The sequence below is a fragment of the Aquarana catesbeiana genome, linkage group LG02, assembly GCF_042186555.1.
Source record: "Aquarana catesbeiana isolate 2022-GZ linkage group LG02, ASM4218655v1, whole genome shotgun sequence".
Taxonomy (NCBI): Eukaryota; Metazoa; Chordata; class Amphibia; order Anura; family Ranidae; genus Aquarana; species Aquarana catesbeiana.
In genome coordinates, this window is record NC_133325.1 from 170,003,878 (window position 1) to 170,028,788 (window position 24,911).

The following is a 24,911-nucleotide window of genomic DNA, read 5'->3' on the forward strand; positions in this document are numbered from 1 at the left end:
GATGACAGGTGGTTGACAAGTCTATGTCCACTCTGCAGAGCGGACACAGACACAGCGTGCTGTTCTCTATGGGACGGTTGAATGTAAACAGACCACCTATCTGTTTACATCTGACTGTTGTCCGATGCACCAGGCGGGTGGAGAACGGATCCCCATCCATATGTTTTCAGTGGATTGGTCTAGATGCTGACAATGGGTGGACCAATTGGTCCACCCATGTGAAAAGGCCCTTACAGTGCAAGTCGAAATTCTGCAGACTGCGAAGTAACTGGTAACATATAACCAAATAGTGTGGCACTCAATAGTGAAAAAACATACGTCAATTACTTGAAATTCAAATTGTGTATATAGGTGAATAAACAACCAATATAGTTAAAGTGATGAAAAATACATATAAACAGCATTCAAAAATGGTTCAAAATTCATATGTAAGCACCATGAGGCAGTACATATGTGAAAAATAATAAAACATGAACATAAAAGTCTCTCTTCTTTGTTCAAAGAAGATAAACTGTGATCCTGGAAGTGTAATCAAAGTGATAAGGTTGGCATGCTTACCAGATTTGGTGGATACACGTACTATACAGCACGTGGGTCAAACAAGCATATGTGAGGATATACCTCAGCAGGATCCACCACGAGGAAAACAATGTTTTAGAGAATAGGCCCCATTCGATATTGCACAAGAGGTTCCAGTATCCAGACACCAACTCCAAAGTGTGCGGTGGACCGCATCAGATATTGCAGCAATCCATGATAAAAAACAAATAACCGCACATAGTGGGATACTGTTTGGTATGTTTAATGAATATAAAGGGGGTTTACACTTACAAAAGTTCCAATAAAAACAAGATTGTATCTTAAAGTTGTATAGGAGATATGCAATGATCTCACAAGTGTCACCCACTATTGGACATCACCTGGGGTGTGAGGGTCATGTGTAGTCTGTGCTATATATATATAAAGTAATCTAGCAATAAGGATTTTCATCTAAAATGGCAACAGGGGAAACCTGGATTTTCAAATCCGTGGTGTTCCAATATGGTGGCGGCGTGCGTTCCACGCCTCACTATCAAACCTCCCTGTGAGTGGAATAAGAAAGAGGGCGCGGCTCAACGCTGCTCAAGCCTTGTTCTGGGGCGGGACATGTAGTTGCAACGTCAACATGCCCTCCACACCTCACTATCATCTCCTAAAAACATTGTGTAAAAGGAAACCATGGAGGCAACTGCACTTCAAGCCTCGTTCTAAATCCAAACCAGAGGAAGAATGTGATTATAAAATAGTCACACACCCCCTCAGGAAGCAGGAAATTAATTTAAAAATATATAAGAAAATTGCAATTGGCCCAGGCCTCGTGACAGGCTCAAAAATTAGTAACTGATAAATAACCAGAAAAAGCTGGAAATTTAATAAGAATTAGGATAAAAAACAAATGAAAAATGGCACTGATATGCACTGATATGCAGCACTGATGGGTACACATATGTGGCACTGAAAGGTGGCATGGATGGGCACTGATAGGCAGCACAGATGGGCATGGATGGGCATGGATGGGCACTGATAGGTGGCACTGATGTACAGTAATTGATGGTACGGATGGATGCCAATCAGTGCCAAACAGTAATGCCTGCCAATCAGTGATGCCCTTTGTGGGCACTGATTGGCATCCATTGTGGACACTGATTGGCATCCCTGTTGGTCTAGAGTGGCATACCTGGTGGTGACATCCCTGGTGGTCTTAGTGGCATCCCTGGTGGTCCTAGTGGCGTCCCTGGTGGTCCAGTGTGGGCATCCTCGCGGGGGCTGCGCTGATAATCAATCAGCACAGACCCCCCCCTGCGAGAGGAGTTGCCGATCGGCTCTCCTCTACTCATGTCTGACAGACGCGAGTAAGGAAAAGCCGATCAACGGCTCTTCCTGTTTACACTGTGATCAGCCGTGATTGGACACGGCTGATCACATGGTAAAGAGTCTCCGTCAGAGACTCTTTACCTAGATCAGTGTTGCGGTGTGTCAGACTGACACACCACCGATCGCCGATATGCGCGCCCCCCACACGCGCGTCCCCCACGGGCGCACGGCGGCTGTTATCCTGCTGGAAGTCATATGATGCCACTTTGCTGCCGTCATTTTACTATATGGCGGGCAGCAAGTGGTTAACATAATAGCCCAATAAAATAAAATTACACCAAAAACCATGGAATGGCAATATAAACCCACCATACATAGTGTAACTGGATAAATATAGAGTGGGCACGTCAAGCCTTGTTAATAAATGAATTGATGTCCCACTCCACATTGATTGTGGAAAATATGATTTGAGCTCATATATCCAGTAGCTCTCCAATTGTGACACACCCCATTTGGCTGAACCCCCATGCCAGGGTGGAACATAACGATCTATTGCCAAAAACTGGGTACCCACTGGATCTCTATAATGGAACCTATCATAATGTTTGACAACGCTATGTTTCTTCTTGCCACTCTTTATGTTCGAAATTTGTTCACCAACCCTAGTGACAAAACTACATATGGTCCTGCCCATGTAGTGCTTGCCACAAGGGCAAGTTTTTAAATAAACTACATTGGTTGTAGCACACATGACTAATGGCTTAATTGGATAGGAGCGATGGGTGACATTTAATCTAAAGGATTCAGTTTTCTTTCTCCCATGAGTATTATGGAGGCATACATTACACTTTTTGCAAAGATAATATCCTGTCAAATTATGAAAAAATGTGGGTCTGGAAGGGGGATTGATAATATTGGGGGCAATTTTCATCTGAAGTGATGGGGCACCCCTATAAATTATGTCATCTTTATTGAGCAATAATGGTCCTATAATGTGATCATTCTTCAAAATGTCCCAGGTCTAAAAATCTGTTTAATTTGACGGTGCTGGATCGAAAAAGATGTGAAAAGCGGCCATTTAGGGTCTCTAGGGCCAACCAGTTCTGATGATGACAGCTGTCGACAGCTGATGATGAATTCCTGTCTGTTGATTTGAAGTAGGTACTGGTGACGAGTTTGTTATCCTCCACTTTAATAACTAATTTTTATTAGTATATAACTAATAACTGAATCTCTGATGGACTAGTGTCAAAGGATAACAAAATACCTCTATTGTTATTATTAAAAGTGGTCATATATGAATGGTGTGAATCTAGGCTTCCAATCCAGAGGAGGAGGATGTCGTCTATATATCGTGCCCAGAGGACCACTTCAGGTCTCCTATGAGCATAGATGACATGCTCTTCCCACTTGGCCATAAATAGATTGGCCAGGCTGGGGGCAAATTTGGCCCCATGGCCACGCCTTTCCTTTGAAGGTAAAATTGTCAGTTGAACCAAAAATAATTATGACCTGTGGCAAAGGTCAATAATTCCATGATAAGTTTTTTTTTGATTGTGGGACACTGTTAAATTCCGATACAAATAATAATGAATGGCTTCAAATCCTAGTTGGTGTGAAATACAAGTATAGAGGGATGCCACATCTGAAGTGTTTAATAAAAAGCCCTCTGGGAAATCTATATTGACCAAACGTTGAATGGTATCCTTAGTATCCTTCAAATATGAAGGCATTTGTTTAACTAAAGGCTAGAAATAAAAATCGATATATCTGCCTATTCTGGATGTTATTGAATCAATCCCGCTGATAAAGGGACATCCAGGGGGGTTGCTTTTACTCTTATGGATCTTAGTAAGATAATATATCGTGGAAATACGGGGGGGCTAATGGAACTAGATAAGCATTCTCTTTTTTATCTAGAATGGAATCACAGAAACCCTCTTTGATAATAGCTTCCAAATCTTTTTTAAATCTAATTGTTGGATCATGTGATAATTTACTATAAGTCTCCTGATTACTTAAAATTTTGAACATTTCACTTTCATAGTCACATTTATCCACAATGACAATGCTGCTCCTTCATCCGCTGACAAACTGACAAACTATCAAATCCTTTCTCTCAGAGACTTGTTTCAACCCAATCTTGACAGATGGATTATTATGAGGTATTTTTATTTCCAACACATCAAGATCCTTTAGGACAAGATCCTTAAATATGCTAATAGATTGAGAGACTGGTACAGGGGATTAAACAAGGAGGGATTGGACAATCCCGAATGGATGGACCCAGATGGATCTAATCTATTACAAATATTACGATTGGTCACTGGATTTGAAAGTAAATCTCTCTGAATATTCAACTTCTGAACATATTTGTGGAAGTCAATAAATGTATGAAATGTGTCAAGTTTTTTAGGAGGGACATACTCGACCTTTATCGAGAGTGATAGTCTCTTCTTAGTGAGTACTGTTACTGTACTAAGGTTAAAACTTCAATCTCCAACTATGTTCTCTTTCTTTTTCCTTTTGATTCTCCACCGCCATCTAGTACCTCTCCTGGTTCGGGACCTCTTATTCGATTTTGATTTGGCCGTTCCCTGGGAAAATCCCAACTGTTCATTGAGTTTGGGTTATCATGATTATAATTATACGGTGAGCGATCATATTGATCCTGATCTCTCTCCATATTAGGGTAGGGGTTAGGATATTGGTTCTCCTCTCTAGTGGAGAAAATCTGTTATAAATGGGGACTGAATAGCCTCCTTGTTGTTTATGAGGCTGTTCAAGTCTCCTATCCTAACCTCATTTGGGGCCCTGAGGGGTCTATCCCTTTTAAAATTAGGCTAATTTGATTTAAGTGGAGACCTAGGGGGTGGTCTGCCATAATTATTGAATTGCCCATGTGGTCTACTTATATTATGATTAGATCCATAATAGTAAGGTCAAGGGCTAGGATTGTGACTTTCATCTCGCTTAGGTCTATGCTGACCTCTCCAATTCTGATTATTTGGAGTTCTAAAGCTGGGATGTCTACCCTTCTGTAGTGGTACCCCACGTTGTTGTGGTCTACCCATCCTTTGAGGTTGAGACACCCTCCCAAGGGGAGTCCTAGGTTGAGCCCTGGCTTTATAGGGGGGGTGGAATGGCACTAATATTGGTATTCATATTAATCAGCTCATCTACCTTTTGCCAGCTATAAACTAACCCTGATTTGTAATCACCTACATCTCTGATATACTTTTTCTTGATTTTTTTGTTCACACTGTTCTTTTTCCAAAAAGTTTTCCAAATTGGATAAAAGAGAGCTGTATTCAGAGAAATCTTTAAGGGGTGTTAATTTCTCTTTCAGGGTTTTAATCTCATCAAAATAACGTAATTTCTCTCTCTTTATATCTACTAAAAAACAAAAAAAAATTGATGCCAGCTTCATTGAAGTCTTTAACCCCTTGCCACCCACCCACCATCAAATGATGGCAGGGCAGTGCAGCTCTCATTGTGGGACGATGTCATATGACGGCGTTCCAAAATGGCCAATCTTGCGCCGTGTTGCTAGTACACGGCGCAACCACGATCTCTTTAACCATGTGATCGGCTGTGTCCAATCACAGCCGGTCACATGTAAACATGGAAATCCCAGTAATCGTCGCTCCTTGCCTCATCAGTGCCCTGATTACATTATAGTGCCACCAGTGTCACCAATCAGTGCCAGCAACCAGTGCCCACTATTGCCACCAGTGCCAGCAATCAGTGCCCACTAGTACCAGCAATCAGTACCCACCAGTGCCCACAAGTGCCCCCAATCAGTGCCCATTAGTGATGCCAGTCAGTGCTGGCTATCAGTGCTGCCTATCAATGCTGCCCATCACTGCTGTCCATCAATGCCCATCAGTGTCGACCATCAGTGACACCCATTAATGCCCATCACTGTTGCCTATCTGTGTCATCTATCAGTGCTCACCAGTGCTGCCTATTAGTGCCCATCAGCACTACCTATCAGTGCCGCCTATCAAACCCAAAGATTATCAGGCCACTATCCACATCCTGCGGTATAATAGATCTGGGTATCATTATAGAATCCTCCGAAATCCAAGGACATGATAAAAGAGACTCCACATAGTCTAGTTCAGTTTCACCTTTTATTCAATAAATTAATTAAAAGTCAAATATTCAGTAACACAGTGCCAGTCCCGCAAGTAATTGTATAGCTCAAGGATGGTTCTGTGTATACTATGAGCCAATTAACTTTCCCCAAAGGCTAGAAGCCGAGGGGCCTGATGTGCTTCGGTGGAGATCGTTATGATCTTGGCGTTCTACACCTCCTCCTTCCGGTTCCAACTCTTTAGGTCAGTGGTTCTCAACTCCTGTCCTCAGGACCCACTAACAGGCCAGATTTTAAGTATTACCTTGGGGAGATGCAGACTAGAATACGGCAATCACTGAGCAACAAATTATATCACCTGTCATGTATTTCAGTTATCTTGCAAACCTGGCCTGTTGGTGGGTCCCAAGGACAGGAGCTGAGAACCACTGCTCTAGGTCCTGGAACGCACAGCGCCAATGACGTAATTTCCGGTCGCTGTAAGGTCACGCCCTGACCCGTTTCATCATTACGACTTTGTCAAAGAGCGTGGTCTTACGTCGCTGCGTTCCGACATTTATCTGCAAAATATCCAATTAGGTTTAACCTATTACACGCCTACCGCCACTCGTTCTGCACGGTGCACGCCAGTAGCAGTATATCGGATGCTATTAGCAGATATAGCAGATATAGCACTAACTTCTCAATACCCACTGACATTCAGTTATAGATCATTACAATCCAAACTAATAACCTATCTTTACTGGAAGGAGGGAAAGAATATATATATATATCATCTGTATTCAAAATTGAGATGTATTTGAAATATAAAACATTTGCCTAATTGCAAAAGACCCATGTTAATAATAAATCACCATAACATAAATACATTTATAAATCTCATGTCAGCGAGCTAATCATAAAACATAATATGCATATCAGAAACATAAATGTCCTAATAATAACACGGTTTCTATACATAAAAAACACTCACTGATCTAAATGTATAAAGTCAAAATAAGAAAAATTTCATATATAAAATAATTTTCTTATAAAAAAAAATATATATATATATATATTATATTATATATATATATATATATATATATATATATATATATATATATATATATATATATATATATATATATATATATATATATATATATATAAGAGTACATATATATAGAAATAAATATATATATATATATGTATATATATATATGTCTGTTGATGGGTGAAATTAATAAAACAGGTTGGGTCTGACCTCGCCCTACTGACACCAAACATACTGCTTTAATATATAAAAACTCAACAATGCGTGTTAATATAACTGAATTAAAATGAAAGGACAACCTCTTAAAAGCAAGAAAGAAGCTGAAACTCCCATTGCACAATTGCACAATGTACCTCTAATCATAAATCAATTCTTTCTAACCAAAATCTCTATATATAGTTATATCAGAAATAGCACTCAACTTAATGGCCACTTATGAAGCAGTTTATGTCGAGTTCTGTATTTAAGCCCTTCAGGCTAAGTGTGTCTGCCAAAAAAATCCACTGGGTTTCTCTCTTGGAAAGCTCTCGTACCATATTACTACCCCTCCTCGCTGGTTTAATATGGTCTATACCCCAAAAATGTGAGGCCAGATGGATCTTGGCCATGATGCTGCTTAAAATGAAGAGATGCATTATGGTCCTTAAAACCAATACTAATGTTATGCACATGTTCAGCTATTCTAATCTTTTTTTTTTTGCACTTTTATTCTAATCTTTAATAGGCGTTTGGTCCTCCCTATATACAATAACCCACAGGGACACCGTAAGGCATAGACTACATGCAATGTGTTACATGTGATAAACTGATCGTAAATTCTTTATTGTTAGAGGTTGAGGAGAATTTCTCTACTCCCCTCATAGGTCTAGACACCTCCTTGCGCGCCTTGCATTTCCTACATGCAAAGAATCCATTTTGATCCCAAATAGATGGAATTCGGCTAGGAGGGTCTATTACTCTTTTTACAATAAGGTCTCCAAAGCTCGTTGCCTTACGATAAAATAACTTTGGTTTGGTGGGAAGAACTTTTGTCAAAGATTTGTCTAAACGTAATATATGCCAATGGGTGTGGAAAATTTGTTCTACTGCTCTGAACTGTGAGTGGAAGGAGGATATGAATCCCCACTCGTGGTCCATATTATTTTCCATAATTCTATCCCTCAAACATTGTTCTCGAGGTAAGGCCCTAATTTCCTCCAAAATGGGGTCTAGATGTTGTGGTTTGTATCCCTTTTCTTCAAATTGCTTTTTTAGTACCAGGGATTGCTGGTCAAAATCTTCCAACGTGGAACAATTCCTCCTTACCCTCATCATTTGGCCTTTAGGCATATTTTTAAGCCACAGAGGATGATGGCCACTATGTGTGGGCAGGAAACTATTCCTGTCAGTAGGCTTAAAAAAAACCTTAGTCTGTAGCTTATCTTCAACCCTAAAAATATTCACATCCAGAAAGTGTATTTGTTTCATGCTTCCCTGGATAGTTAATTTTATATTATGTGTGTTATCATTCAAATGGTCTAAATACTCTTTGAGTGAGGATTCAGACCCTGCCCATAATAGTAGGTCATCAATGTAGCGCTTATAGAATAGGAGCTCTGGCCTCCTTTCATGAAACACTACCTTCCCACTCGCCCATGAAGAGGTTGGCTATACTGGGCGCGAATTTCGCGCCCATTGCCACTCCCCTTTTCTGGGTAAAGAAATTATGACCAAACCAAAAGTCGTTATGTGAAACACAAAAGTTAATGCATTTCTTAAAAAAACTTTCTGTCTAAATGGCAAGTCCTCTCTTTTACTAAGTGCCCAATTTAGGGCCAACAAGGCATCCTCATGTTGGATGACTGTGTATAAGCTGGTCACATCTGATGTCACCAGAAATACTTCATCTTTTCCTGCAAGAGTGATCTCTTGTAATTCTTGCAACAAGCTTTTAGTGTCTTTCGTAATTACAACACTTTTTTGTAGAAAAGTGTCCGGGTATTGCCCTGACTGCGATGTTACTGAACCTGTCCCATTAACAATGGGCCAAGGTGGAGGGTTTTTGGGGTCCTTATGAATTTTGGGGAGGGTGTAGATCGTCGGTATTCTACTACTACTAGTACATGTACTAGTACATGGGATTGGTACCCAGAGTTGATTGAGAAAAATTTCTTATTTACAAAATTACTGACAGAAACGAAGTAAAACAAATTTTTGTTCAACATTTTTGGTCTTTTTTTTTTAGTAAATAATAAAAAACCCAGCAGTGATTAAATACCACCAAAAGAAAGCTCTATTGTGTGAAGAAAATGATAAAAATGAAATTTGGGTACAGTGTAGCATGACCGAGCAATAGTCATTCAAATTGCGACAGCGCTGAAAGCTGAAAAATGGCCTGGGTAGGAAGGGGGTGTAAGTGACCTGTAGGCAAGTGGTTAAACCAAAACTCCAGATGTGGATCACCCTTTTGAGGGTTTACATCCCAACGAAGACTTCTAGGGATCATCTGGTCGGAAACATACTGTTCTAGGTTGGCTATGTCCCATTCAGTGTGCCTCAATGGTTTCCTTTTATACAATGTTTTTAGGAGATGATAGTGAGGCGTGGAGGGCATGTTGACGTTGCAACAAAATGTCCCGGCCCAGAACGAGGCTAGAGCCGCGTTGAGCCACACCCTCTTTCTCATTCTACTCACAGGGAGGTTTGATAGTGAGGCATTGAACGCACGCCGGCGCCATATTGGAACACCACAGATTTGAAAATCCAGGTGTCCCCTGTTGCCATTTTAGATGCAAATCTGCAAATCTTATTGTCAGATTACTTTATCCCTTACATGCCTAAACCTATATCTGACATTTGTTGCTTACATTTTAAAATCCATATTTTTTGAAAGAAAATCACTTAGAACCCCCAAATATTATATATATTTTTTTAGCAGAGACCCTAGAGAATAAAATGATCGTTGCAATATTTTATGTCACACAGTATTTGTGCAGCGGTCTTTCAGATGCAATTTTTTGGGAAAAAGACACTTTCATGATTTAAAAAAAAACTAAACAGTAAATTTATCCCAATTTTTTTGTATAATGTGAAAGAGGATGTTACGTCGAGTAAATAGATACCTAACATGTCCTGCTTTGAAATTGCACACACTTGAGGAACGTCGACAAATGATGGTACTTAAAAATCTCCATAGGCAACACTTTAAAAATGTGTTACGGTTACCAGGTTAGAGTTACAGAGGAGGTCTTATGCTAGAAATATTGCTCTTACTCTGACTATCACGACGATACCTCACATGTGTGATTTGAACACCGTTTACATATTCTGGGCATGACTTTCACATGCGTTTTCACACGCGGGGAAGGGGGCGCTTTAAAAATTAATTTTTATCTTATTTATTTTCTTTTTTTCTTTTTTTTACATTGTCCCTTTAAAAGAAAAAAATTCTGATCACTTTTATTGCTCTCACAAGGAATGTAAACATCCCTTGTGACAGTAATAGGTGGTGACAGGTACACTTTATGGAGGGATCAGGGGTCTAAAAGACCCCAAATCCCTCCTTTGCACTTTAAAGTATTCAGATCGCCAAAAAACGGCAATTCTAAATATTCTGTAATTTTTTTTAAATGGGCACCATTGGCAGTCTAGTAAACTGGAAGTGACGTTGTGACGTCGCTTTCGTGTTTTTACATAGGAGACTAGATCAAAGCCATTTCCGGCTTCATTCCAGTCCCAGCCTAGCCAGCCAGCCAGTCTAGCCAGCCAAAGTGCAGGATCAGGGATCGGGTCTCCCGGTGGGACGGGAGGCCTGGGAAGAGTGGCAGGAGGCGGCGGGAGGGGCACATCCCCTCCCACTCATTTAGGATAACAGCCAAGTGTATTTTAGCCCCATTGATTATCACTAAAAAACTGACCGCCAGCTCTAAAAAAACGGTACCAGGGTGATGCCTGCAACTGCAGGCATCTCCCCAGTATAACCCCTTCAAGCTGAGACCACATATGTGCGTACGGGTTAAATATATAGCAATGACTACACATGACCCTCACACCCCAGATGATGACCAATAGGACGAAACGCGTTGGGTGTCACACGTGAGATCATTTCATATCACCTATACAACTTTAAGATACAAGCTTGTTTTTATTGGAACATTTGTAAGTGTAAACCCCCTTTATATTCATTAAACATACCAAACAGTATCCCACTATGTGCGGTTATTTGTTTCTTATGCACACCATCACGGATTGCTAAAATATCTGATGCGGTCCACCTCACACTTTGGAGTCAGTGTCTGGGTATTGGAACTTCTTGTGCAATATCAAATGGGAAAAAATATATATAAATTCAGCGCTGACTGATCAACGGACACAAAAGAATAAATGCAAGCAAACACTAAGGCTAATTCAACAACACCTCAATGACATAAATACTAAAAAAGTAGTGCTGCGCAAATAAAAGAGTCCTTAAACATCATATATCAGATGTGATGAGTAAATTGGAAGACAGGAACCACCAGTGGACACTCAGGGTGACAAAAAATAACTGATTGGTGACAATGATCCCTCCACCGGACATGGATGGCCCCTCACCTTAAATACTCGACCTGAAACAGGTCACACAGCATGAACAGCATACACTGGGTGGATAAATCCTGGTAATGGTGCACCCCTTGTGTGAGAGTGATCTGCCTGTACTATGCTTCTCAGCAACATGTCAGCTTTGTGAAAATGAGCTGGGACCAGTGTGAAGGCGATACCACCATTACCAGGATTTATCCACCCAGTGTATGCTGTTCATGCTGTGTGACCTGTTTCAGGTCGAGTATTTAAGGTGAGGGGCCATCCATGTCCGGTGGAGGGATCATTGTCACCAATCAGTTATTTTTTGTCACCCTGAGTGTCCACTGGTGGTTCCTGTCTTCCAATTTACTCATCACATCTGATATATGATGTTTAAACAATATCAAATGGGGTCTATTCTCTAAAACATTGTTTTCCTCGTGGTGAATCCTACTGAGGTGTATCCTCACATATGCTTGTTTGACCCATGTGCTGTATAGTACGTGCGTCCACCATTTCTGGTAAGTGTGCCAACCTTATCACTTTGATTACACTTCCAGGATCACAGTTTATCTTCTTTGAACAAACAAGAGAGACTTTTATGTTCACGTTTTATTATTTTTCACATATGTACTGCCTCATGGTGCTTACATATGAATTTTGAACCATTTTTGAATGCTGTTTATATGTATTTTTCATCACTTTAACTATATTGGTTGTTTATTCACCTACTGTATATCCACAATTTGAATTTCAAGTAATTCACGTATTTTTTCCACTATTGAGCGCCACATATTTGGTTATATGTTTTTTGCACTATATGACTAGTGGAGTGTTGGCAGCTTATCAGCCTCTATGCGCAGTTTTTCCTTTTCCTTCTGAAGTAACAGGGGCTATGGGAACCCTGTTTAAAGGGGATGCTGATGTAAGTGGGGGCTCTGGTTACCAGGAGTTACTCTTTACACTAGAGTCCCCCTTATATCAGAGTTCTCACTATTCTTCCTTCATTTCAAAGTCTCCAGAGTTCTCACTTATATCAGAGTCTGCAGAATCCCCCTTACAGTGTAAGGGTACTTTGCGAGTTTAGATATAAAGGAGAACTCTGTGGATTCCGCTATAAATGGGAAACTCTGCGTATTCAGATGTAAAGCGGAACTCTGTGGATTCAGATGTAAAGCGAAACTCTGGATTCAGATGTAAAGAGGGAACTCTGTGGACTCTGATGTAAGGGGGGACTCTGTGATTAAATATATACCATTAGAATTGTTATTTAATCACAAAATATAAGTATAGTGTATAGCTTCGCCACAAGTCTTCAGGTTTGGCTTGAAGAAAAGGTGGCAACCCTACCCAAGACGGCAGGAAGAGGTCTTGCTGCAGGACCATAATAAAGGGCCCCACGATGGGAGAAAAGGACCCCAGGATCATGGGGTAGGGCCCTGTGACTAGAGGTCAGGGGGCCCTTCATGGTTTCTTGCACTGGGGCCCTGAAGGTTTCAGTTACATCTCTGGCACGAGGCCTTAAATTGTGTTATTGAAATGGAAGAGGTTAAACTCTCTGGGGCTGTCCTCTTCACCTAATCTCTACTGTCTCTCTAATAGCTGATTTATCATAGGTGATAAGCAGAACTACAGACTGTAGCAAGACACAGACATGTTTTCAAGCCATGCATGACAAATGCTGACACACATATTATGCTACTGTGCAAGGTTGGCAGTGACAGCCACGTTTAATGCTGTGACATGTTCAGTAAGGTGTGTTTATGGGGAGGGAGAGGGGGGAGGAAAGTCCTTCAGTAACATGTGATGGAAGACACATTCCTCATTTAATAATTTTAATACCATCTCATGTGTTCTTTACCTACAGCTTGATGCCTAAGTTTTGCTAACCTAACCCAGTAGGCATATTTTACATATGTATGACTATAGTGGTTTCTTACAATGGATGGGGTACATACATTTGCTGAATATTTGCAAGGAGGGTGGGGTGTGCATCATTTAAACTGGACCTAAAGTTAAAAAGTGAGAATTTGAAGTTATAGGGGACATCTAGAAATGTTAAAGTGATAATACTGATTTGTTAAAAGAAAAAAAAAAAAAAAAAGAATAACACACTGATTAACAATAACAATGGTTTTGCAAACAGCAGCCCCAATCCTTTTCTTGGGTCCCTCTCCAGCGCTCCTGGCTCCTCCCCCTTGACCAGTGCTGCCAACAGTAAGCTGCTTGCTATGGGGGCACTGGTGTGTGCTTGCTCTCGAGCCCCGCTCTATGCATCCATAAGACACATAGAGTCTTGGCTCGGCCCTGCCCCCCATTCTCTCTTCATTGGCTCACTGGCTGTGATTGACAGCATTGGGAGCCAATGGCTCCCCCTGCTGTGTCTCACCCAATGAGGAGAGAGAGAGGCTAGACAATTGAGACTCCTGTGCACATCTCTGGATTGAGAGGAGGCTTGGGTGAGTATTAAGGGGCTGTGGGGGGAGCAGCACACAGAAAGTTTTTTTTTACCTTCATGCATAGAATACATGAAGGTAAAAAACCTTCAGCATTTACAACCACTTTAATTTTGTCTGAACAGTAAAGATTTGCCTTTTTTCTAGTAAGGGTGCCTAGGCACTCCGTTGCCTAAAGGCTCCTAGCTGTTTATCTGCTGTGTGGGATCTAGGCACTGCTTCTTCTGACTGCTAGTCTCAGGAGATTTGGAATGAGGTTTGGTAATGTCACTACTGTGTACTACTACTATTCTTGCTGGAGGTTATGACATGAGGCCTGCCCCTACCAAGAAGCAAACAAGAGTAACATGAAAACAGAACCATTTTATGATTTGCACAAAATATGTCCAAATACTTATTTGAAAAGAAAATATATCTACTTAAAACCTAAAGCTGAACTCCAGGCAGAGATAAAATATACAAATGAATGCAATTTAAATGCAAGCAGTGTAAATACCTGAATTTGATATAATATCACTCAGAGTTCAGAGAGGGAAGGAGTGGAAGAGGACTCCAGTGGCAACCTGTGAAGCTCTGGTGAACTCCATGCCCAAAAGGGTTAAGGCAGTGCTGGAAAAAAAAGGTGGCCATACAAAATATTGACACTTTTGGACCAATTTGGACATTTTCACTTAGGGGTGTACTCACTTTTGTTGCCAGCGGTTTAGACATTAATGGCTGTGTGTTGAGTTTTTTTGAGAGGACAGCAAATTTACACTGTTATACAAGCTGTACACTCACTACTTTACATTGTAGCCAAGTGTAATTTCTTCAGTGTTGTCACATGAAAAGATATAATAAAATATTTACAAAAATGTGAGGGATGTACTCACTTTTGTGAGATTCTGGAGGTTATTTACTAAAGGCAAATGCACTTTGCACTACAAGTTCACTTGGAAGTGCAGTCGCTGTAGATCTGAGTGGGACATGCAAGGAAAATAAAAAACTAAATTTTTGCCTGTACATGATTGGATGATAAAATCAGCAGTTTCCCCTCATTTCAGATATTCCCCTTAGATTTACAGCGACTGCACTGAGTACATTCCACAATACAAGGCAGCATTTTTGGAATGTATTTCGATGTACTTTTCTGTATTGATGGAATGTTCCAATTTATTTAAGAAACCTTTCACACACTTCCTAACTATGTATTCAGCAAGGTGTCATCAGATTCTGGCAAGATGTTCTATTTATTTATCTATGGATGTATGCAGCCAAATTCTTTCACTGCCAGCTGCTTACCAAATATGTCCTTTCATGGGAACTGTTAAATTTACGAAAATGTGAACTGAGATCTTATCTTAGCAAGTCTTCCATGTAAATTGAACTTATCTATAATTATTTTTATAGCATTTGGATCAAATATACTGTAATTATGTAATTTTCACTTAGTTATTTCCAGACAATCACTCCAATGATTCAGTAAGGCAGTACAAAGAGCATGATGATATGCAAAGTGCAATAAACCATTGCATTCAATTATAAATTATATTTATAATAACCTGAAATCTCATTACATGGTTTTTGCACTTTGCACATTGCCATTGTTCTTTGTGTTTATATACTAAATAAGCCTAGAGAACTGTAAAAAGGGGCCTATCACACAAACACACAGGGGTTGATTTAATAAAGGCAAATAGTCTGTGCACTGCAAGTGCAGTTGCTCTAGATCTTAGGGGAACATGCAGGGAAAATGAAAAAAAAAAACAGCATTTTTGCTTGCACATGATTGGATGATAGAAATCAGCAGAGCTTTGCGTCTTTTCAGAGCTCCCCCTCAGATCTAGCACAACTACACTTGCAGTTCACTTGCAGTGCACAGTATACTTGCCTTTAGTAAATCAACCTCCCATTACAAGATTCTGAAAACATAAACTGAGTTTGAGTACTTATATTGTATATTGAGATGTTCAACATTTCCCTGCCCTGTGATCTCACAGCTTAAGTCAACACTTGAAGCCATGGGTGCCATATTAACACTAAATAGTGTTATGATTGAAATGGCACTTACAGAATTGTTGGATGGATAATGCATGCAATTAGTAAGAGAACAGCCTGCGAGAATTGGTTAAAAACACAGCACTCTGCGTGTTTCCATCAGAGCCACCGGAGAAGAGGGAAGGTGGATCGCCTACAGCCACATAGATCCCAGGTCTGCTGAATTACCATAAAACAAATATGGGAGAAAAATCATGGCACTTTTTATTATAGTGTCAATGTGGCACCCATTGGTACAAGTTTTTTCTTATACATATACATCTTACTATCATATTTAATTTGAATTTAATTTCTGTATGAAGATCCAGGATGTTGCCCCAGTGGAAGAACAAGTCTCCAAACAAGTCAGAATTTTGGGCTTCATATGATATGCATGGAATTAATATGTTAGGATATGTAGGATAATGCATTTGGGTGGCAAAAATATGAATGTAATATATACACTGGGGGGAGAATCTCTGGGGGAATCTAGAATGGAAAAGGACCTGGGGGTACTAGTAGATGATAGGCTCAGCAATGCCATGCAATGCCAATCTGCTGCTAACAAAGCAAACAGAATATTGGCATGCATTAAAAAGGGGATCAACTCCAGAGATAAAACAATAATTCTCCCACTCTACAAGACTCTGGTCTGGCCGCACCTAGAGTATGCTGTCCAGTTCTGGGCACCAGTCCTCAGGAAGGATGTACTGGAAATGGAGCGAGTACAGAGAAGGGCAACTAAGCTAATAAAATGTCTGGAGGATATTAGTTATGAGGAAAGGTTGCGAGCACTGAACTTATTCTCTCTGGAGAAGAAACGCTTGAGAGGGGATATGATTTCAATTTATAAATACCGTACCGGTGACCCCACAAGAGGGATAAAACTTTTTTGTGGAAGGGAGTTTAACAAGACATGTTAAAATTAGAAGAAAAGAGGTTTAACCTTAAACTACGTAGAGGGTTCTTTACTGTAAGAGTGGCAAGGATGTAGAATTCCCTTTGAACAGGCGGTGGTCTCAGCGGGGGGCATCGATAGTTTCAAAAAACTATTAGATAAGCTCCTGAATGACCGCAACATACAGGGATATTCAATGTAATACTGACATATAATCACACACATAAGTTGGACTTGATGGTGCCTTTTTTCAACCTCACCTACTATGTAAGTACATAACTATGTAACTATGTAGCATCAAATGTAGACATATAATTCCAGTAATTTGAGCCATATATATTGTATTGGCCTAAAGCTTGTGCATGTTTTTTTCTGTTTTCAGTTTTTTTTGTAATAGTAATAAAGTTTTGTTAATTTTATTTACTGGTTTGGTGAATGGTACCTCAAAGGTCCCTTACACCGTCATTTTTTTGTAAGAGATTCATCTGTATGTAATGGCTGATTAGCATATGTGAATTGACCACCCTGACACAGTGATTGTAGGTACTTGCTAGAATAGGATATATTTAAATTAATAATATCTTGACAGATGTTCTAAATCTTTCCCATTTTAATGAAAAATTTTCTATTGCAATTTGTGTTCCCACTGGAGATATTTCCCATCACTTCCTGTCCCCACAGGAAGTAAAAGGAAAATTCCCCCAAATAGGGAAACAGCTTGCAAAAAAAACCTGACAGTGCTTCTTTCCTTTCCCCATATCGTCCAAACAATTGCTGGAATTGAGCTTTAACTGAGACATTTCCCTGATAGTGTTAGTGTTTGGTTGGTGTTTGAAGCAGATAGGTTAGCTTTAGGTCTAGAGATGGTTTAGGATTAGGCTAGGAGGAAGGTTAGTGATAAGCTGTGCAGGGCCATAGGATTAGGTCAAAGGTGCTGTTGGTCTTAGCATGTTCTGTCCAAACTGGTCAGCACATAGAACTCCTTTTCAACAGAATAGGAGACTGTTTTGAAAAGGCTATGGGAAACCAAAATCTGCTTGAAGGAAGATAATTGCAGGTTAAATATGCTGATCAATAAATTCTGAATGATCTCAGAAGTATGTCAAACTGATCCCATGGACACAAGCCCAAAACCTGACATTGGCCATTATAGCTTATTTACTCAACTTCAGGGCATCATAATATTTTGCAATAGTCCAACTGTAAAGAATCAGTGGTTAGATCCCTTTAGAGCACCAATCACATAAGATTTGAATTGGTCTAGGCAACCCTTTCTCAGTCTGAGATTTTCAGTTGTAAATTCTTGCTTGAGCAAGGAAAGAACTCACCCATAATGTTGCAAATTATGAACTTGGATATGGAGTCTTATTATTGCCATGCCATTTGACTGGTGCTTTAATGGGATGCAACAATAAATTATTTATTCTTGGACTATTAAAGGATGTTATTATCCTATGAAGTTGAAATAGGGAATCTGGTAATCTGCTGAAAAGGAGTCCTCTGTGCTAACCAATTCAGAAAGAATTCAATGATGCTCAGGATGTGAGTAGAAGGCAATATTGCACGAGGTTGGTAGGTAGGCTTCAGTTTTCTCATAGTCTTGAGTTCTTGAATAGGCTGAAGTCTACCATGTGTGAGAAATGCTTTTTAAAGTACAGAATCAGTCTTAATAAGACAGATATTTAGTTAACATAAAGCATAACTTTACTTTTGTTGATAAAAAAAACATTCCCCACTGGGTGATCTATGTACATTACAAGGATTTCAACCAACTTTTGTAGATTCCTACCTTTTGTTATTCTGAAGAAATCACTGTTTGTTCCTCTGTGCCCCTGTGCCGAGTGAGTCTAATGGGATTGGTTTCATAATTATCAATTAGCTGCTGCACCTGCAGGCCTCTAATGAGCAAAATTGCAGGGTCAGCATTACTGAATTCCGTGAATTCCTATTGAAAATATCTCACAAAAAATTAGATTTTTGTTGCAAGGAATGCCGGACATCTGACTTATATCTTAAGGCAGACTTTTTTGGGAAAATTGGTAAGCCAATCACACAAGCAGGAAATTATGTTTCTGGGGGGCATTCTGTACACACTCTGTGTACAGAACACCTCCAGGTAGCCATATTGCATTGCATTTTCAGAAAATTACAGAGCTGCAGATTGAAAAGGAAAGATAATTTTTATTAACATTCAATTACAATATGACTTGTGTCGCAATTATATACACTATATTATTTTTTCTTTATTTGCTATTTTTTTCCCCACAAAAGTGGAGTTACCTTTTAAGTCACTTTAGCAAAAGATTATCTTCTGATTGGGTACTGTTCATTGCAACACTTTGCCTATCAGCCCTTACCAAATTAAATAAGCAAAGCTATGTCTTGGTACCTGGAGATCCTATTTTACTAAACAATGATATAATAAATAATACTGTACATAATACTGCAGCAATAATACACATCTATGTATGAACTTAGAAGAGCATTTTGCTAACGTATTTGGATTTTTCCTTGTCCTTAAAATCCAGATTACAACAGGATGGTGACAAGGGAGAAGCAGTTACTGGGTGCTGACTCATTACATTCTGACATGGAAGCAAGCAAGTGACAAAGTCCAGGTGCCCTTTGGATATAACGCTGCTTGATTTTTGGCTGGAAAATGAAGCAACGTGTAAATATAAAGAGCAGCAGGTACATGTGCCTGGGAAACCAGTGAATGTTGTTGAGCCACAGAGCAAAGTCTCCATTTTCAAAGAAATGTCAAATAAGATCATCTGTATAGACATTTAGCAAAAGTATGACCAATGCTGACAATACACTGCTGTTCAAACATTCAGCAGTAATAAATGCTGATTTGTATAAAATAACTTGTAAGGCAAAGTTTTTATTTGTTAATATAACTCATGCCTTGGGGTTTTGGTTCTACTGTGGTCTGCCTGTGTATCAGCAGTCTGAAGCTGGTGAATACTGTACATTGTGGATGTGAGTTTTCAGTTCAATTAAAGGATAGGTTCACCTTTTGAAAATGTTACATGTTACAACCAGATTTATAGTGCAACATGTTTAAGCAGACCCCCTCTCTCCCTTAGCCCTCCCTTCCCTTTGACAGCAGGCAGGGAATCCTCTCCCCCGGAGCTGCTGTGATATTTGATATTGGCGCAGTTGTGCAGGCCTCCGCCCACACAGCCACGTCATTAATTCATAGGGATCTGTGAATTAATAAACCACATGTCCTGTCTTCCACTGTAGCAGAAGAACTTGTAGTTCCAATGAATGGCGAGCATGCTGATCAGAACACTCGTAGTCCACTCACACTTCCTACAACTCTGAAAATGATAGTCCATACAGAGGTAAGGGGCACAGAGCTGTAGGAAGAGTTAGCAGAAGCATTAAATTGCACCCGTGATCCACTGACTATGGGGTGCAATTCTCTGCAGGCTCCTGTGAAGAAGAAAAAAATGCAATTTTTTTCCTGCAAAAATATGCAAAGCATGTTTCTCTACACTGCTATGTTCTTGGTAACGTTCTAGTGTTAATAAGATCTAACAGCATTTTCTCGTTTTTCCTACAGGTTTTCTATGTTACTATAGGTGGATTACCACCTAGGGACACAGCCAGCAAACCGCCTTGAGCTTTAATCATACATTCAATGTACCAGGCTGTCCTGCTCTACAAATCATTATATTCATATTAACCTGGTCTCCTGAAACTCCCTCTTCTTGGGACTGCAAATAAGTACAGGCATACCCCACTTTTAAGTACACAATGGGGTTTATTTACTAAAGCTGGAAAGTGCAAAATCAGGCTCACTTCTGCATAGAAACCAATGAGCTTCTAACCTTGGCTTGTTCAATTAAGCTTTAGTAATAAAACCTGGAAGCTCATTGGTTTCTATACAGAAGTGAGCCTGATTTTGCACTTTCCAGCTTTAGTAAATAAACCCCATTGTGTACTTAAAAGTGGGGTATGCCTGTAGGCCAATAAGTCCTAAAATTCACTTCTCTGTCCATCGCAAAACAACATCTGATAATATGCATGCCCTTTTAAATGATGCACAGTCTAGGACTATGCATATTCCTGATAATTAAAAAGTAATTTTTCATATCCATTATATATCCCTGTAGTTTCCTGGAGGCATGCTGTAAAGGAGGTTTCGTTTTTAGAGAGGGGCATTACCTAACACAAAATAACAGGCTGCATCATTGCCAAAATGCACTTTTAAGTCCTTGCTCAGTCTGACTGTAAAAAGACAATGTTAATATGAAATAAACTGGAATGAATAAACCTGAGTCCCGATTTTATGTGAGCCAGTAATGCAGAACAATCATATAACCATTGAATTGGGATTTCTGGCTTGAATACTTGTCTCAGGTCAATGTCTTGTTAGGTAGTGAATTATGGATGAGGATGGCACATTTAGTCAGTTTCTATATTTTTTTGCTTCTCTTTTAGCAAAGTGACAGTGTTTCCCTTCATAACTTGCCATTTCTTGAATTAATTTTACTTCACACCTGGCACCTTAAACACGGTGCGGATTTGACGCAACAGTAAATCGTATCGCATGAAGCTTATTGCCCAAAAGAGGCTCCTGCTCCCTTTTGGGCGACAAGCTTCACGCGATGTGCTTTGCCCTGGCAAAACCGCTCCACAATTTAGCTGCCATTGAAAATGACACCCGAACCTGCATTTTGCGATTGTAATGCGCTTTGAGATCGCAGGCAGAATCGCAGTGATTCTGCTGCAGTCCCAAAACACCCAGGTGTAAATGTGGCCTTATTGCTTAATAAATTAAAAAAAGGTATAAGCAGCATCCAGTTTAGTAGTATTTTATAAATTCATATAATACGTACTCTTATTTTTTCTCTTTGCACATGCTCATATTTTCTTTTTTTTTAAATGCATCCAATTTGCATAACATGTGAATTGGATCGGCTTTTAATGGAGCTGGTTGACACATGTCCGGGGTGGCTGAGATCCTTTTTTGAAAATGGTCCTTTGCGATTTTAGGTCCAGTTTAGTAGCAAATTCAAGTAAACATTTGCACCCAAATCACACATGAACCTGTGATCAAAACTGCACCAGACTCCAAACTGCAAACTGCAGCCGGACATGTGTCCGGGAACCAGACATGTGGACCCAGCCTTAGACTTATTTACTAAAACTGGAGAGTGCAAAATCTGGTGCAGCTCTGCAAAGAAACTAATCAGTTTCGTCCAGGATTTTTTTTGTCAAAGCTTAATTGAACAAGCGGAAGTTGGAAGCTCTTTGGCTACCGTGCCCAGCTGCACCAGATTGTGCACTCTCCCATTTCAGTAAATCAACCCCATTGGGTTTCAGAGAAAAAAAAATATCAAGAAAAACATAGTATAACAGTCTTATGCCCTGTACACACCATAGGATTTTCCAATGGAAAATGTGTGATAGGACCTTGTCGGAATTTCCTACCGTGTGTGGGCTCCATCACACATTTTCCATAGGAATTTCTGACACACAAAGTTTGAGAGCTTGCTATAAAATTTTCCGACAACAAAATCCGTTGTCGGAAATTCCGATTGTGTGTACACAAATCCGACGCACAAAGTGCCATGCATGCTCAGAATAAATTAAGAGACGAAAGCTATTGGCTACTGCCCCGTTTATAGTCCCGACATACGTGGTTTACGTCACTACGTTCAGAACAATCAGATTTTCTGACAACTTTGTGTGACCGTGTGTATGCAAGACAAGTTTGAGCCAACATCCGTCGGAAAAAATCCATGGATTTTGTTGTCGGAATGTCCAATCAATGTCCGACCGTGTGTACTGGGCATTACAGTACACATAAATAGCGTTATTTATGGTAAAGGTCTGATTCATTTGTTTTGTCTTGTGATTTGGCTTCATAGTTACATACTTAGAGAAGCTGAAAAAAGATGCACGCCAATCTAGTTCAGCCAATAGAAAAAGAAAGAAAAAGAAAACCTCCATATATATGATTGATTCAGAGGGAGGCAAAAAAAACCCTCATGAAGCATGGTCCACTTTGCTCTAGTGGGGGGAAAAATTCCTTCTTGATCCTCTAGGAGGCAATCAGATAGTCCTGGATCAACTATCCCTGGTGTTAGTAACTATATATTTTATCATGGTGGATAAGGATTGTTCTTACCGTACTTTTCATTATATTTAAAGTTTCCCATTCAGTCTCCTATACTTCACTAACAGAATAAATGGGAGTCTCTGAGTGGTTGCTGTGGCCAACAGGAACAGATCTTCTTTGCAGCACTCATTCAAGAAGGCCAGAATGTAATCAGATTTACTGTATACTTCTCGGTTCATTGAACCTATGAAGCAGTTCACAGTGCTCTGTACCATAAAGAAATAGGTTTTCTCTCTACAAAGGACAGACCTATTGCACACAGCCTTTCCTTTTTGTTATCCAGCATGATCTCCTCACTACAAAGTTTGAATATGGTCCATATCTCCATTTCTAAGCTGCTTGTTTCCACTCTGAGGTGTCCATTATGAAACAGGTAACCCATAGCATCCAACCAGATTACACTTTTCATCATGCTAGAGGAGCTTTAGACATTGTAAACGAACAGAATTCTTACGTATTGTAGATTACAGCACAACAGTGCTCCTTGCATCATATTAGACCCTTTTATCTGTCTTACGCTGCCATGTACTTGGCCCATTTCTCTCCTGAGTGTTAATGAAACTGGGTCAGATAATTGCATAGGGTGACTGTTTTTAGCAGTAATTCCTTTAAGCCTTGCTTACCTCATTTCCTTTCTAAAAGATCAGGTCACATCAGCAAACTGTCAAGCCCAAACCCTCTCATGAACCAACCTGCTTTCTTAGCCTCTTGATTACTTGATGTTCCAATAAAGTGAGTCTCATCCATTTTGAACTTACAGGAAGCAGTTCATAAGAACACAAAGCTATCAGATCAGCGATTAGAGGATGTGAATATTAATTTTCAGTATAGGTATCATATAAAATGGTCATTTACAAACAATGGCATAGAAATGCAAATTAAAGTACCAGAAGGCTGGATTCACACCTATGCAGTTTTAGTGCTTTTTGTATTTTGCAGATTTGCACTACAGTCCATTTAACATGGTTTCTTATGGAACACGTTCTGTAGTGCAAATCTGCAAAATGCAAAAAATCATTAAAACTGCATAGGTGTGAATCCAGCCAAAGACCAGCAACATTAATTAAGAATACATTATACCAGGGGAAAAAAAGTATAAGGCTTGATTCACACCTATGCAGGTTGCCGTTAGCATATTTTAATACATGCTTTTCATCCATTTAAGTCTATGGAACCAAAAACCAGAAAAAAAGTCCCTGGCCCTTTCCATAAAATGCACAGATGTGAATTATATCCATAGGAAACCATGTTAAATGGACTGTAGTGTGTTTCTGCAAAACTGAAAACGTGCTAAAAAATGCATAGGTGTGAACCAGGCCTTAAGGAACCTGCATATTTTTGTGCTTTTTGTCAGTTTTTGAGCATGTGTTGGGTATATATGCTATGTCAACTTAGATTATATGTATTTCTTTTCTTGCCTAAAATGATACTAGGCAAGAGAAGCCCATTGTGTGACACCTAAAGTTTGTGTGGATTCAGTAAGCTGGCTATGAAGTGTCCCTGTCTTGTTAATGCTGGCCAATATACACTGCAGGTTTATGGAATTTTCAACAATTCTCACCCACTACTGTTCAATCTACTTAATATTGGATCAGTCTACTACCAAGAGTTCCTCAAAATCAAAAGAGAGAAACAATGCACACTGCTAATGGTAGACTGTCCTGATCCGTTTGTCCATTTATGTGATTGCTTGAAAAAGCCTGAACTTTGCTGTTAGGCTGGATTCACACCTAGACATTTTTAGTGCTTTTTGCATTTTACAGATTTGCACTACAGTCCATCTAGCATGGTTTCCTATGGAACATGTTCTGTAGTGCAAATCTGCAAAATGCAAAAAGCACTAAAAATGCATAGGTGTGAATCCAGCCTTAGTG

At 39.7% G+C, this 24,911-nt stretch overlaps 1 long non-coding RNA gene across 2 annotated transcripts in view; it reads left to right on the top strand.

The window, feature by feature from the left end:
• The window catches only part of LOC141127408 (uncharacterized), a 197,849-nt gene extending 177,148 nt beyond the window's left edge, over positions 1-20,701 (top strand). The window contains exons 6-7 of one of the 2 annotated variants that reach the window (XR_012241550.1): positions 19,430-19,592; positions 20,473-20,701. This is a non-coding gene — a long non-coding RNA (uncharacterized lncRNA). Of the gene's footprint in view, positions 1-19,429 lie in introns of both variants that reach the window. The other variant, XR_012241549.1, reaches the window with a different exon arrangement.
• Positions 20,702-24,911: the final 4,210 nt, after the last annotated feature.